Source organism: Lepidochelys kempii, chromosome 3 (assembly GCF_965140285.1).
Source record: "Lepidochelys kempii isolate rLepKem1 chromosome 3, rLepKem1.hap1, whole genome shotgun sequence".
NCBI lineage: Eukaryota > Metazoa > Chordata > Testudines > Cheloniidae > Lepidochelys > Lepidochelys kempii.
In genome coordinates, this window is record NC_136382.1 from 48,293,471 (window position 1) to 48,308,003 (window position 14,533).

The 14,533-nt window shown below is 40.4% G+C and overlaps 1 protein-coding gene across 1 annotated transcript in view; it reads right to left on the reverse strand.

Moving 5' to 3' along the window:
- COL21A1 (collagen type XXI alpha 1 chain) overlaps positions 1-14,533 on the reverse strand; it is a 193,969-nt gene that overhangs the window by 62,390 nt on the left and 117,046 nt on the right. The window lies entirely within an intron of this gene.

Sequence of the window (14,533 nt, forward strand, 5' to 3'; positions counted from 1 at the left end):
AATTCTGGATCTAGTTCTGTTCAATACCTTCATCAATGATTTCAATAATGGGATGCAGAGTACACCTATAATGCTTGCGGATGATACCAATCTGGGAGGGGTTGCAAGTCCTTTGGAAGATAGGATTAAAATTCAGAATGATCTGGACAAACTGGAGAAATGGTCTGAAGTAAATAGAACAAAATGTAATAAGGACAAATGCAAAGTACTCCATTTAGGAAGGAACAATCACACATACAAAATGGGAAATGACTGCCTAGGAAGGAGTACTGCAGAAAGGGATCTGGGGGTCATAGTGGCCCACAAGCTAAATATGAGTCAACAGTGTAATGCTGTTGCAAAAAAAGTGAACATTATTCTGGGATGTGTTAGAAGGAGCGTTGTAAGCAATACACGAGAAGTAATTCTTCTGCTCTACTCTGCACTGAAAAAGCCTCAATTGGAGTATTGTGTCCAGTGCCGGGTGTCACATATCAGGAAGGATGTGGACAAATTGGAAAGATTCCAGAGAAGAGCAACAAAAATGATTAAAGGTCTAGAAAACATGACCTATGAGGGAAGATTGAAAAAAAATGGTTGTTTAGTCTGGAAAAGAGAAGACTGAGAGGGGACATGATAACAATTTTCAAGTATGTAAAATGTTGTTACAAGGATGAGGAAGAAAAATGGTTTTTCTTAACCTCTGAGGATAGGACAAGAAGCAATGGGCTAAAATTGCAGCAAGGGAGGTTTAGGTTGGACATTAGGAAAAACTTCCTAACTGCCAGGGTGGTTAAGCATTGAAATAAATTGCCTAGGGAGGTTGTGGAATCTCCATAACTGGAGATTTTTAAGAGCAGATTAGACCAACACCTGTCAGGAATAGTCTATTTAATTAGTCCTACCATGAGTGCAGGGGACTGGACTAGATGACCTCTAAAGTTCCCTTCTAGCTCTATAGTTCTATGAATCTATTTTGTTTAGCAAACCATTTCTAACATAGCAATGGTTTTCAACTTGTGGTCCACAGTCTCCTGTGGGAGGGTCCACCGACTGTGTCTAAGAGAGGTTGTCATTACCACGGAACAGAGAATCTTCAGATTATGCCTAACATTTCCAAAAAGGGGCCGCATCTCTATTCGAAATTTTTTTAGGGTCTACGAATGAAAAAAGTTTGAAAACCACTATAACACAGTATTCAAACATTATTGGTGGATTTTTAAACTGAGATAGTTAATGAGTAAATTGCAAGGTCTGAATAATAGATAGAAGTTTCTATGTTACTAGATTAATCAGCAGATGTCAAACATTGTTTACTGGGAATATGAACATTAATTTTCCTGGCACAAAAATGGTGGATGTCAGCGCAATACAACACAAGGCAGATAGCAGTCCAAGCACTTCAAGCGTCTCCAACTGCAGGAACAGTCTCAACTTCATGGGTGGGATTTTCTGAAGTGCTCAGCATTGATCTGATTTTGTTCCTACTGACATCTATGAGAGCGAATTCAATCCAATGCTGAGCATTTTCACAAATCAAATGCCATAGATAGTATAGTACACTGTGGATTTGATTCTTTTCTCACTTACTGATTTTATACCAGTGTAACTATGACTTCAATTTAGTATTGTAAAGGGGAAAACAGAGTAATTTAAGCACCCCTTGATCCATTCTGCATTTTCAACTTGAGTCACAGATACTTGTTCATAGTAGAATCTGACTTTTACAAAATTATATATGTATATTTTGTAAATCTCAAAACATTCTGCATGCAGTGTTGTTATAGCCATGTAGGTCCCAAAATATTAGAAAGACAAGGTGGGTGAGAGAATATCTTTTATTGGACCAACTTCTGTTGGGGAGAGCGCTGTGATTCTCAAAAACTTGTCTCTCTCACCAACACTAGTTGGTCCAATAAAAGATACTATTTAACTCCCCTTGTCTCTCTAAAATGTTCTATATTCATTTACATTTCAGGATGTGATGCAGGATTTCAGAAAATTCTGATAAAGCATGTATAGCTATGTGTGTATGTGGATGAACCCCTCAGCTCCCACAGTCGTGTGGGTAATCAGTTTCAGTAACTTTTCAGAGCCTTGTTTGCAACCTAAGCAGTATTATGTTGGCTGACATATTACAAAGCTTATCTGTTTATCAGAATCTTAAAATATCCTGAACTAATAAATCAAAATGACTTCAAAATTATTATCTGTTGTGGTGAGTGGAACATTTCCCCCAATTTTTTAAAATAATTTGTGCAATATAGATCAGTTACAAAGTGTGTTCAAATACAAATGTAATACCTGTACAACAAGATATTGTAATTTACGCTGGGTGGGAAACAGTTCTCCCATCCTGTAAACATTTCAGATCTGAAAATATTTTCTTGTTCTGCACAGGGATGAAAGTGAGACCTTTCAGATGTTGTCACCAGTGTGTGCACGTGTGTGTGACAGAATATCCTGGCGGTTAGGGTGCTCACATGGGATCTGGGAGAACCAGGTTCAAATCCCTGCTCCAAATCAGACAGAGCAGGGACTTGAACCTGAGTCTCCCACATCCCTGGTGAATGCCATAACCATTGGTCTCTTGGCTATACTGGCAGCCTTTGTCGCTCCCCAGAAATGTGATCCTGAACCTCAGAAACCAACCCTTTCCTATGAACATTTTCCGATGAAAAACCATTGTGGCGAAAAATTCCCAACCACCTCTAACTGCAATGCTATTATTAACCAAATCTCATTACTGAGGAGGACAAACAAGTAGTGATATTTGTGAGAACAGTCTAGGCAGCTGATAAAGAGGTCTCCCTGGCCCCAATGCAACAAACACTTACGCATAGTGTCACAAGGTAGCTCTTGCCCTTTAAGAGGCAAGAAGCAGCACACCTGCGACTGATGAGCTAAGCCCAGCTGCATTTAAGAGAAAGCATCTGGCACTAGAGGGAAGAAGAAGATTTCCTGAGTCAGAAAAGGGGCAGAGAGAGCAGGCATTGGACTCTCAATGACAGAGAGAGTGCAGAGAGCCAAAAGTTCTGCAGGAGCTCCCTAGGAATGGGTGATGGGCCAGAAGACAAGAGATTTAGGTAGTGAGTGGGAGAAGGAGACTCTGGAGCAAGAGGAAGGCCCAGAGAACACCCCTGTCCAGTATAAAGGGAAGAGAACTGGCCTAAGTTTCTCCCTTCACACTTAAAATGTTTTCCATGGCTGGACTATTCTGTGGTTTGATAAACTAGTTAATCATTGGAATGAACGTTTCACAGCAATGGTTTATTTTGTGTGTCGGCAGGGCCTAGCAGATTGGGATCACTATTGTAATACAAATAAATAAATAAAAGGAGACACCCATGACTTGGTGTATGGAAGTACTGGTACTGCATATTCTAATAAACGATGTGCTTTACATTGTTTGTTGAAGAGCTTTTAAACATTTAATCTCAGGAAGTATGAGCCAAAAAGTTTGCCCACCCCTGTCCTACAGGATCCTTCTGAAGAAAATCTGATAAAAACAGATTATGGAATGAACTACATTATTTGTCAGACAGACTGAAGATTACAAGCAGACTGAAATGAAACTATTTGAAAAATTGTTTAAAATAACCAACTATAAGATAACAAAACGAAAATTCAAATGAAAGTGACCAGAAATTGTATAAGACATTTAAAGACTATGGAGGAGGACACGTATTCTGTCCAGTCTTACAACACTCCATCAGTGTAAATGATGGACAAATTTGACCCAACTCACCTAAACTTCATTGACTTCTATGGTGCAGGACAAGGGCTTAATAGTCTATCACACTACCTTACTCAAGCTTGAACTCTTATCCTTCTCTGCTCAGTTTCTTCACTGAGCACTTCCCAGGGTCTCTCTCTGATAGTTCAAATCCGGACTTTTATCAGAGCTTTTCACTGGAGCCTGCTCTAGTCCCAGTGGCTGCTCTGTCTGTTTCCTGGAAATATCCAGTGACACTGGTACTAAAGCCTCGGTCTTCAATCTGTCTTCACATGATGCCAAGAGGATTGAAAGGTTTAAACCATTTATTGAGGGAGAAAATTTGAAAATCCATGTAAATGACCTCAAGAGAAGCAACTATTATATTAATAAAATTATTATAACTTTTTTTGGTTGCTGCAAACTTGTTTGCAGCTTTACTGTATATTAAGATATGTTAATATCTGAACATACAAGTGTGTTATAGCCAGGAGGCTTAAAAATACAATAATACTTCTACATATTCAGTTAGTTGGTCATAAAATGTTCGGGCTGATAAAAGAAATTTCAGGTTTCTGTTCTGTCTCGCAAGGGCAAGCAAACCCCAAGATGATCACCTCCTTGGCCATACACCATGTTTATGACCCCTATAAGTTTTATATGGACTCAGACCTATCTGCATTTTAAACTTTACCTTGCTTAACCTTATACTATTTTCTTTTATGCTATGGTTAAAAAATGTATTCATTATTGAAATGTGTACTTTATTCTAAATAACAAACAATTGTAACTCTGAGGTCAAGAAACACCAACCATGTAAAACAATCATGATTTAGGAAAAGGAATGCAGGGTTTTGTTATCAGATCAATAAATATAGAGGTAAAGTAAAGCTATACACTCTCTCTCTCTCTCTCCTCCCCTTCTCCCTCCCTCCCCCCCCCCACTTTTCTTTTCAAAGAAAAACCTGAGTTTAAACCCACACTAAGAATTGGGAAAATATTCTTTTTGAAATTGATTTCTTTTGTAAAAGTATTAAAAGTATTCACTCTTCAAATTTGGAGAACATTTATGCTGGAAAAAGGTTACAAAAGATATTGGTTACTTCCAACTCATGTTTCCAATGAAGGTAAAAACCTTTGTGTTTCTCAAATTCTTAGGATGACATAAGCTTCTTTTGAGATGTACATTTGGAAATATTTTGTATGTGAATACAAACTTCACATAACAGCCTGATATCATTGTTCTATCAATAGTAAGATGTTTGATGTATCATTTAGCAAGATCATCTGATGTTAAACTAATTACTAATGTAAAAAGCCATATAAATAGAGAATATTTATATTAATAGGGAATTAATTAATTACTCAAACCTCTCAAAGACTGGGAAAAAGAAAAGAGGATACATTTTTTTATGACCATTTGAGCTTAAAGACTCTCTTAGATAATTTAATTTAAAAAGACTACTTTGAGAGCTAACTGTTTTAAAGAGAACAGGAGTGTGTTTGGACTCATCGGAAACAGAATTTCAACTCCTATTAAACCCTGATGGAATAAAAGGTATATCTCAGAAAACTGACTGAATAAAAGAAAGAGTTAAAACTCTAAACTTAAAGATGTTCTCCTGCCACAAAAACAAAGGAAATATAACTGTGAAGAAAGAATTATAACCCTAATGTTAATAAACTACACATTCATAAGACGAAGACAGTACCCATGAAGACATGGAAACAATGAAAGGGTGACAGCTACCAGCTTTGAATATAAACAATTGTAATTTCATGGCAATAGGAAGAAGAAGAGTATAAAATTGAGAAGTGAGCACCCCTCATGCACAGATCCTCTGATACCCAGCTTAGACAGTAAACACTCCACAACTCATCCTGTCTATCTCCTTAAGCAAGCTGCCACAGACAGCTAAGAACAATAAAGGACACTCAAGAAGAAACTGACCCCAAGTCTTCCCAAGACTTCAACATAGAATCACAGTGGATTGGTGAGAGAAGGTTATACTGCCAAGGGATTAGATTTAAACTCTTGTAATGGTTTTATAGAGATATGAAACTGCTGTTGTAACTTAGAATATCAACAGTTTCTCGTGTTAATCACAGATGGTTAGATCACGTATTCCTGGAGAGGAGACAGTGGCTAAATATTGGCAAATACAGAAACATTGGAGATGTTGGATGTAAGATTCTTAATATTGGTTAACTGGCCTGTCTCATGACAGCTCCTTAAATGGCTTCGTCTCAGTAACTGATTTAAATATTTTTTCAGCTTCATCATATATAGTTATAAACTGGCTGGTTATTTATTAATAACCAACAGGTTCCCCTTCCCTGAAACAAAATTATTTTGCCCATCTATAAACATTCTTAGTTACCTAAGGATATACTAAAGAATAGATTTACAATAATTTTAGGAAACAATATATTTTGGTCTTACTTTCCCAAGTTAAAAGCACCCACCCAAGAAATTGTCACTCTCAAGAGTGTAATCCTGGGGTTGGTAACCTTTGGCACACGGTCCACCAGGGTAATCCGCTGGCAGGCCGTGAGACATTTTATGTTGACCATCTGCAGACACGGCCCCCCTGCAGTGGCCGCGGTTCGCCATTCTCAGCCAATGGGAGCTGCGGGACATGCTGGCCGCCATGTCCCGCAGCTCCCATTGGCCAGGAACGACAAACGGTGGCCGCAGGGAGGTGCGGGGGGCCATGCCTGTGGATGGTCAACATAAACAAAATGTCTCACGGCCCGCCAGCGGATTACCATGATGGACTGCATGCCAAAGGTTGCCGACCCCTGGTGTAATCTACATTAAAAGCTCTCCACAGAAAGAGAGACATATAGACAAGATTGTAACAGAAAAAAAAACATTTTTTCTTTTGTGGTTGGTTATTTGTGTTGTTTTGTATAATGTTCCCTTTTTTCCTTTCTTTAATAATGAAACAGCCATGGTTGTTAATTGTGATGATTTTGCTTGGCTTTAATCATGGTGTTTTCTAAAGTATGTAAGAGACTAAAGAGTGGGAGACATACGCATAAGGTGGCTGTAAGAGAAACAATTAGGAGGAGCTGGCCTACCCATTTCTTGTTTCAGTAAACTAAATACTTTTAATAATTTTAAAATAAAATTATTTGGTGTCCAACAATTTCAAGTTACCCCTTTCTGTCCCACATCCAGCCACAACTAGAATTAAGTCAATGTTATAACTCAAACAACACTTCTACCAGTTTAGCAGAATAACCCAAACCATTTACTTTCTAGATAAGATCTTTGTCAGAAAGAGCATTGTATTGATATGCTTCTTTTAGCTTTGTCAGGTTTCATTCTAATTGCATTGTCACGACATTTTCTGAGTAACTAGTAAGTATTTCAGAATTAATACTGGATAGAGGTAGACATGAGATACTAGAGTTGGACAAATGCTTTTCAATGAAATTATATCAGTAGAGCAGATGATCCTTTTTATGCTAGTGTTAGTTTATTCAGGAGAAACTGTCACCATAACAACTCTAGAGCAGCTTTATGCACTCAAAAGTTTCAGTTTCCATTATCTGACTCCTTTATTCACATTTACATTCAGCATTACAGCTGAATTCAATAATCCATAACAACTAATGTATTCAGTAAATGTTGCTTCTTTTTCTGATTGTGAATTATCCAAAAATGGTATGCAAGTTTCTCAAGTTTATTTAGTATTAGAAGTTATTCACAAATAATTTTGTTGATTAATTCCTAGTGGCCTCGGGATCCCACCTCAGCCGGCACTGCAAAATCCTACCTCAACGCCTCATCGTGGCGCAGCGGTGACCCAGGCCACCTGACAGCTATGGTAGCGGAGCGTATGCCCTGGTAGGTCTAACCATGCTACAAAGGTGTTAGACTATCCAATCCAGGGAGGGGTATTGCTCACTCAGAGGAAACAGCGCTTTTCCTTCTCCTTAGAGGTTGAAGGCTAGCTAAGCTGGAGGAGATATGCATGCCTGTCCGCCTAGCCAGTGGAATGGCTTGAAGTTAATTGCTAAAACAACACAAGTAAGTGGGTCTTAGTTCCCTGCGCATCATCGAACCATTCTACGGTGGTGGAGCAGAAATTGAGCAACGAGAGGTTGCTAAAAATGTCAGGTGCTAGGCCAACATGGAAAAGGACAACCCTCGCTGTGTGTACTTACAATTGTAGGTCGCTGGCGAGGGAGGAAACGTTAAACCATCTCATGGAAGAGAAGAAAAAGGATAAGAAGAGATATCCTTGGTGTCTGAGAAACCCAACGAAAGGAGAAGTTGGAAGTCAACTGGAAGGATGGAAGCGCTGTGAGGCTCGGAAAGATGGCGCTAGAAATGTTGGAGGAGACGGATTTATCGTCAGTAAGGATTGGTCTTCGAAAGTCATATCATGCCACCTAATATCATCACGTATTGGTGTGCTGCATCTTCAGATGGAGTCAAAAGCTACACTCAAGGTCATCCAAACCTACATTCCCACAAGTGCAAATGAGGACAAAGTGGAAGAATTCTACTGAGAGCTCAAAAGAGCCCTTGCACAAAAGTCCACTTACACTGTCACAATGGGAGATTTCAATGCCAAGGTCAGGCGAGGGAAAGCTGGTGAAAAGTTCATAGGGAGATACGGCAGTGGCGAAAGGAATGAAAGAGGAGAAAGGCTGGTAGCGATGGCAGAAACTAAAGAACTGTATGTGGCAAATACCTGGTACAAAAAGAAGACCACAAGAAGGTGGACGTGGATCATGCCAAACACGAAGAGCAAGAATGAAAGAGACTATATTTTAGTCAGTAAAAAGGCACATCGTTCAAGACGTCTCTGTGGTGCAGCCTTTCAACACCGGCAGTGACCATCACCTGCTTAGAACGAAGCTGATTTTTGATGAAGCGGTGGAAAAGAAGGCGTTACAGATGGCAAACAGAAAACAGCGGCCAAAGACATTCAATGAAGCAAAGCTGTAGAAAGCGATTTCTGGGTTTGACTCGAGCCAGACGGAAAAGTGTGATGAGAACTATAGTGTCTTTGCTGACAAGCTGAGACATTGCATAAAAGCAGCTGGAATTGAAAAGCTGATGAAACAAAAAGCTTGTTGGAGAGGCAGAGAAACATGAAAAGGAGCTCGGATAACAACCTGGAGTACTCCATTCTGTGCCAGCTTATATAGCGAAAACTGAAAGACAACTTTGAGAACTTCCAGAAAGAAAAGCTCCTCAAAACAGCTGAATCACTCAAGAGCCTCAGGACATGCAAGCAGGAATTGATGCAGCATAGACTGAGCGTAACAGCATTGAAGAACAAGGATGGAGAGACAGTAATCAACAGAGCAGGGACGGAGGAGGTCTGCAAGGACTTCAATACAGAACCGTTCAAATCAAGAATCAACGTCCCTTTCCCAAAGCTCCAAGAGTCAGAAAAACATGTCCCCCCAGTAATCGTCAGCGAAGTCCGAAGTGCACTACACCAGATGAAGAAGGGAAAAGCTCCAGGCAAAGTCACAATAATGTCAGAAATTATTTCTGCAGGAGGTGAAAAACTTTGGAAGGCCCTCGCTTTAAGATTTAGTAGATATCTTGAAGAAGGAAAAATACCATCAAGCTGGAAGGAGTCGAATACCATCCTGCTGCACAAGAAGGGCGATCGAGAAAATCTTAAGAACTAACACCCTATATGCCTGCTCTCTCACATCTACAAGCTCTTCACACAGGTGATAACGAACCGACTCTCACAGAGTCTGGATGAACAACAGCCAAGAGAGCAGGCAGGGTTTTGAAGAAATTTCAGCATGATCGACCATATATTTACCCTTAGCCAGCTCCTAGACAGAGCGAGGGAATACAAACTCCCCTGTACATTGCTTTCGTCAACTATGAAAAAGCCTTCGATAGCGTCGAGTTTAACGCAATATTAAAGGCACTCACAGAGCAGGGCATTAACACATCAGTTTGTTGAAGGAAGCAAATACTGGATGTACAACAGACATTACTTTCCTCGAAACTCCCTTCCGCATCCTAAATCGAGAAAGGCATAAAGCAAGGAGATACGATTTCACCAAAACTATTCACCATCTGCCTCAAAATGGTTATGAACAAGGTCAACTGGAGGAGTGGTGTCAACATAAATGGAGAATGATTATCCCATCTCAGATTCGCAGACGACATCGTACTAATTGCCAAAAGCACCAACCAACTGCAGAGCATGCTACGAAGACTCGACAAGAAAATCAGTCAGGTCAGCCTGAAAATGAACCGCTGCAAAATGAAATACATGTGATCAGATGTCTTACGAAAAGCCCGAATAACGGTAACAGGAGAAGAAACTGAAGAAGTGGAACAGTACATATATTTAGGCCAAGAAGTTAATATGCGCCAAGACCTGAACGGAGAACTCTTGCAAGGGCTTCGGGCAGGATGGCGTGCGTTTAATTCCATTAAGGATGTCCTCAAAGGAAAAATCGACAAGACCACACGTACAAATATCTTCAATTCAACAGTGCTGCCAGCCATGCTGTATGGCAGTGAAACGTGGGCACTGACGAAGAGAGAAGAACAGCGGCTGTCGGTAGCTGAAAGAGCAATGGAATGAGCTATGTTGGGAATTTCCCTTCTGGATCGCATCCCAAATGAAATGATCAGAGAACACAGCAGTGTGAAAGATATTGTCGTGGAAAGCAGACATAATAAGATGCGATGGGTGGGCCACACAGCATGGCTCACGGACAATAGGTGGACCACAATCATTGCTGAGTGGTACCTGCGAGAACAGAAAAGACCACCCGGTCGGCCTCCAAGAAGATGGGAAGATGACATTGAGAAACGTTTCGGACGAACGTGGAGAAGAAAGGCAAGAGTGTGAGAAGAATGGCAGACGTGTTGTGATAGGCGCAGTCTTAACGACAGCTGAAGACCAATCGATTCTAGTGTTTATTTCAACTATTCAAGATACAACATTTGAGCTGTTTTGGTTTTCCAGAATAGATTAATATAGCTGTTAAGATCAGGTATATATTGCAAAAAATCTTCATTATGAATTTTAAAATGTGCTTCTCATGAATATTATTCAATATTCACTTATTAGTCAACAAGCATTTCTGTCAGCAAATTTGTTCACTGGAAAGAAGCACAAAGGGGTTGCAACTGCAGTCAAAGTAATTTATCTAAATATGAACTAATATCTGCAGAATTTATTTTTATATTGAGTATTCACTCAGCCCTGTTTAGAACAGTGACGTACAGTAACATGACTTCTGGATAAGGAGAAGGTTGATCATTGGAAATATCAAAGTCTATTTTTTCAACAATTAAAAATTGTCTGTAAACTTTCCTTTGTGCTTAGTGTCCCTTTGGAAAATGTCCTGAAAGCAAGGGATTTTGTGAAGGCCACTATCATACCTATGATGTGGACTGCTAACGTTTTTTGTATTAATGGGCATATAAGCAAGCAGGTTTTTCTTATTTGCTATCTAAGGTAGAGCTTAGCTTTAGGACAACATTAGACATAAGCAAGCTTTGTGGCTAGCTTGGCACTACATTTCAAGGCAGCGCAGTGGCTCAAGGAGGTGTTCCACTGTAGGAAAAAAAGGCTCCATGCTCTGAGACTCCATCACTTGCAGTACAGGCTACGGAAGAATACAAGTTCCCTACACAGAAGGGTCCTGAGAGAGTAAGAGCACTGAGGAAACTTGAGAGGCATAGCAGAGATGGGGATATCTGAAAGTGGGAACAAGGTATGGGGGAATCATTCTACTTGGAAGGTGGGAGGTGGAAATTCCAAAATATTCTCTGTATAAGGCACCATCACATAATTACCAACCCCCCCGAGATCACGGTTTTTCCACTTTCTGGCTGCTTTTTCTCTAGCAAGTGGATTAGAGGAATATTGCTTTCAAGAAATGAAAGTGAGTTTCCTTCTTGAATGGTATATTTGGCAGTTCCTACAGACTGGAATCATTATACCTGATGCAGTCAACGGCTTCTACTTTCTGATGATGAATACATTCATTCCTGCAGTATATATAATTCCCTATTGTTTGTATATACTGAGTGACCTTTTCAAGCAAAAGGTTTTTTACTTAGCAAGATTCCAGTAAGACACTCACAAACTCTTTAGAATGATTAAAACTGGGCACAAACTTGTCATACCTAGCACAGTTATCAGTTGATATTCACTGGCAAGCAAACAAGACAACAGGTCAACCAGTGGGATTAACCAGAATTTGAGTGCTTTGTTATATTGCTACCATCATACACGAGGAAAAATCCATATCTGAGACGCTGTGTTGTGACCTAAATATTAAGCACACTGTCTACCAGTTCTTGAATGTTTTCAGCTGTGTATATGTTTATAAGAAATAGGCAACTTGTAGGATCTATTACAGCTACTGCCACTGCTTAGACATGGTGCTGGTGACAGCACTACATATGCCAGGCCTAAAACAGTGCTAAAAATATCCTGACAGCATCACCCATGAGCCTCAAAACTACCCTACTTAAGAGTTTTCATGTGTGGGTTCATTATGCTCTAGGAATTATTCTGGGAAAGTTCTGTAAAAGCAGCAAAGAGTCCTGTGGCACCTTATAGACTAACAGACGTATTGGAGCATAAGCTTTCGTGGATGAATACCCACTTCGTCGGATGCACCCACGAAAGCTTCTGCTCCAATACATCTATTAGTCTATAAGGTGCCACAAGACTCTTTGCCGCTTTGAAAGAAAAAAGGCATTTAACACTATCACCATTGCTGTGGTTTTGTTATCGTCTTTCCCTCCTCACTGAGTAATGGGCCTATCCTAGCCTAGATCTTCCTCTTGCTTCTAATGTATTTATAAAATGTTTTCTTGTTACCCTGTATTTTGTCCCTACATGCTTGTGTTGTTTCTTTTATATTCATCCTTCATAATCTGACATAGTTTCCACTTTGTGGATGACTCTGTTGTTGAGTTTCAGGTTACTAAAGATTTCCTGATCTCTTACCATCCGTCTTTGCCCTGAATAGAGTGTCTCTAAAAACTGCCAACTCTCCTAAACTCTTTTTTTTCCTTAGACTTGCTTGCCATGGGATTTTACCTACCCATTCTAATGTTTGTTAAACTGCCTTCCTGAAGTCCATTGTCTTTATTCACCTGTTTTCCCTACTACCCTGCTACCATTCCTCCTACCATTCCTTAAATCCTCTATCATTTCATGATCGCTTTCACCCACACCGCCTTCCACCTACTTCCGAGAAAGGAGCCTGCCTTGATAAATCTATACATTCTGGAGGCTACTTTATTTCATAAAATGGGCAGGACCAAGGATGCAGCATATCTGGCTACCTTAAGGCCCTATTAGTATTATTATGCAAAAACAAACATATCACTTGGAAATACATACTTAATTTTACAAACTACTTTTTCCTACTCAAAAATTCAGTGATTAATAAAAGAAATAATACTCCAGTGTGTGTGGTATATAGAATATAACCACACCTCTCAGACACTGGAGATAGTTGGCTGTCAGCTCAGCCTCTCTCTGCAACCAAGACGTGTAGCTGTAACAACTGGACCCCCTGGAAACCGTTTAACTTGTAGCTGTGCGCTGCAGTAATTTCCGAGTGCAGAAGGGAATGGTGAGATTGTACTTGTCAAAAAGCAAAGGGCTAGACTCTATCTAGCAATGACAAGGTGGAACAGAAAGAATAGGAAGGAATAAGGATCCTATCCCACACCCACCTTAGAGTGGCTTCATAGGGGTCAGTTATAACTGCAGCTGGCTGGAACCTATAAGTGGAGAACGAGCAGACTAGCAGACAGAACCATAGCTCTGCCCTCCTCACCCACATGTGTTTACCTGTGGCACTCACTGGTTGAGTGGGGATGAGGGACTATGTGACATCTTTTAAATGAGTGTTGGCAAATTATCCCTCCACCAGTACAACTGAAGAGTCCAGGAGGGATTGTGACTCTCTGAGGAATTGTGCTCCCTCTGGGGTCTTATACACCACCCATTTCTGTAAGCTGCATGCACAAAGCATGATTGTACCCAAATAAATCTTTAAAGCACATGACAGTACTGAAGTGTCAATGCCCTGAACTTTTGGGGACACGTTAATCAGCTGCCTCATTCCCATCTCTCCTATTCCGCTGGACATTCCCCATCTGCTGGTGGCTGGCAGCTCCATGTCCCTGAGGGTGGCTCCTGTTTCCTCTCCTGCGCTTCACGTAGCAGCTGTCCGTAGAGACAGCTAGGCTGGCTCCTCGTTTCCAGCTGTTTTCCAGGCCACCAGGCTGTGCTTTGCAATGATGAGCCAAGATATCTGTAGAGGCAGCTGAAAGCATGGAAAACAGAAAAAGCCAGCTCTCTGCAAACTACTAGTAAATGCTCCGCAGACCATGTGTGGTAAATGGACAGCGTTTGAGAACACTGCTTTACAGATAGATTGTATTCCAGGTAACAATTAAAAACACACCAGTTTACAAGTTTAGAAACTTTTGTGGTGCTACAGCTAGCATCCTGAGAGGTGACTTATGCTATAGGGTACTGTGAACTGGTGGACACTTTCACCAGTCAGGGAATGGAAATAAGCTTCACGCCTATGTCGTTTTAAGGTCCTTTCACTGGATTTATTAAATTTCCACTCAACAATCATAAAAAAAAGTAAGTCAACTGAAAAATACTGGGCAGCAACTCCCAGAAGGCTTTCTCCACTTGATTCAGGGGAGAAAACACATCCTTCCTCACCTCTCCCGCTTTCCCCTTCCTTTTATGCTCTACCTTGAGCAGCCTATGATCAGCTTGGACCAGTTAACAAGCTGCAGCACCTTTACTTTGTCAGAAGTATGGATTAGGATAGTGACCA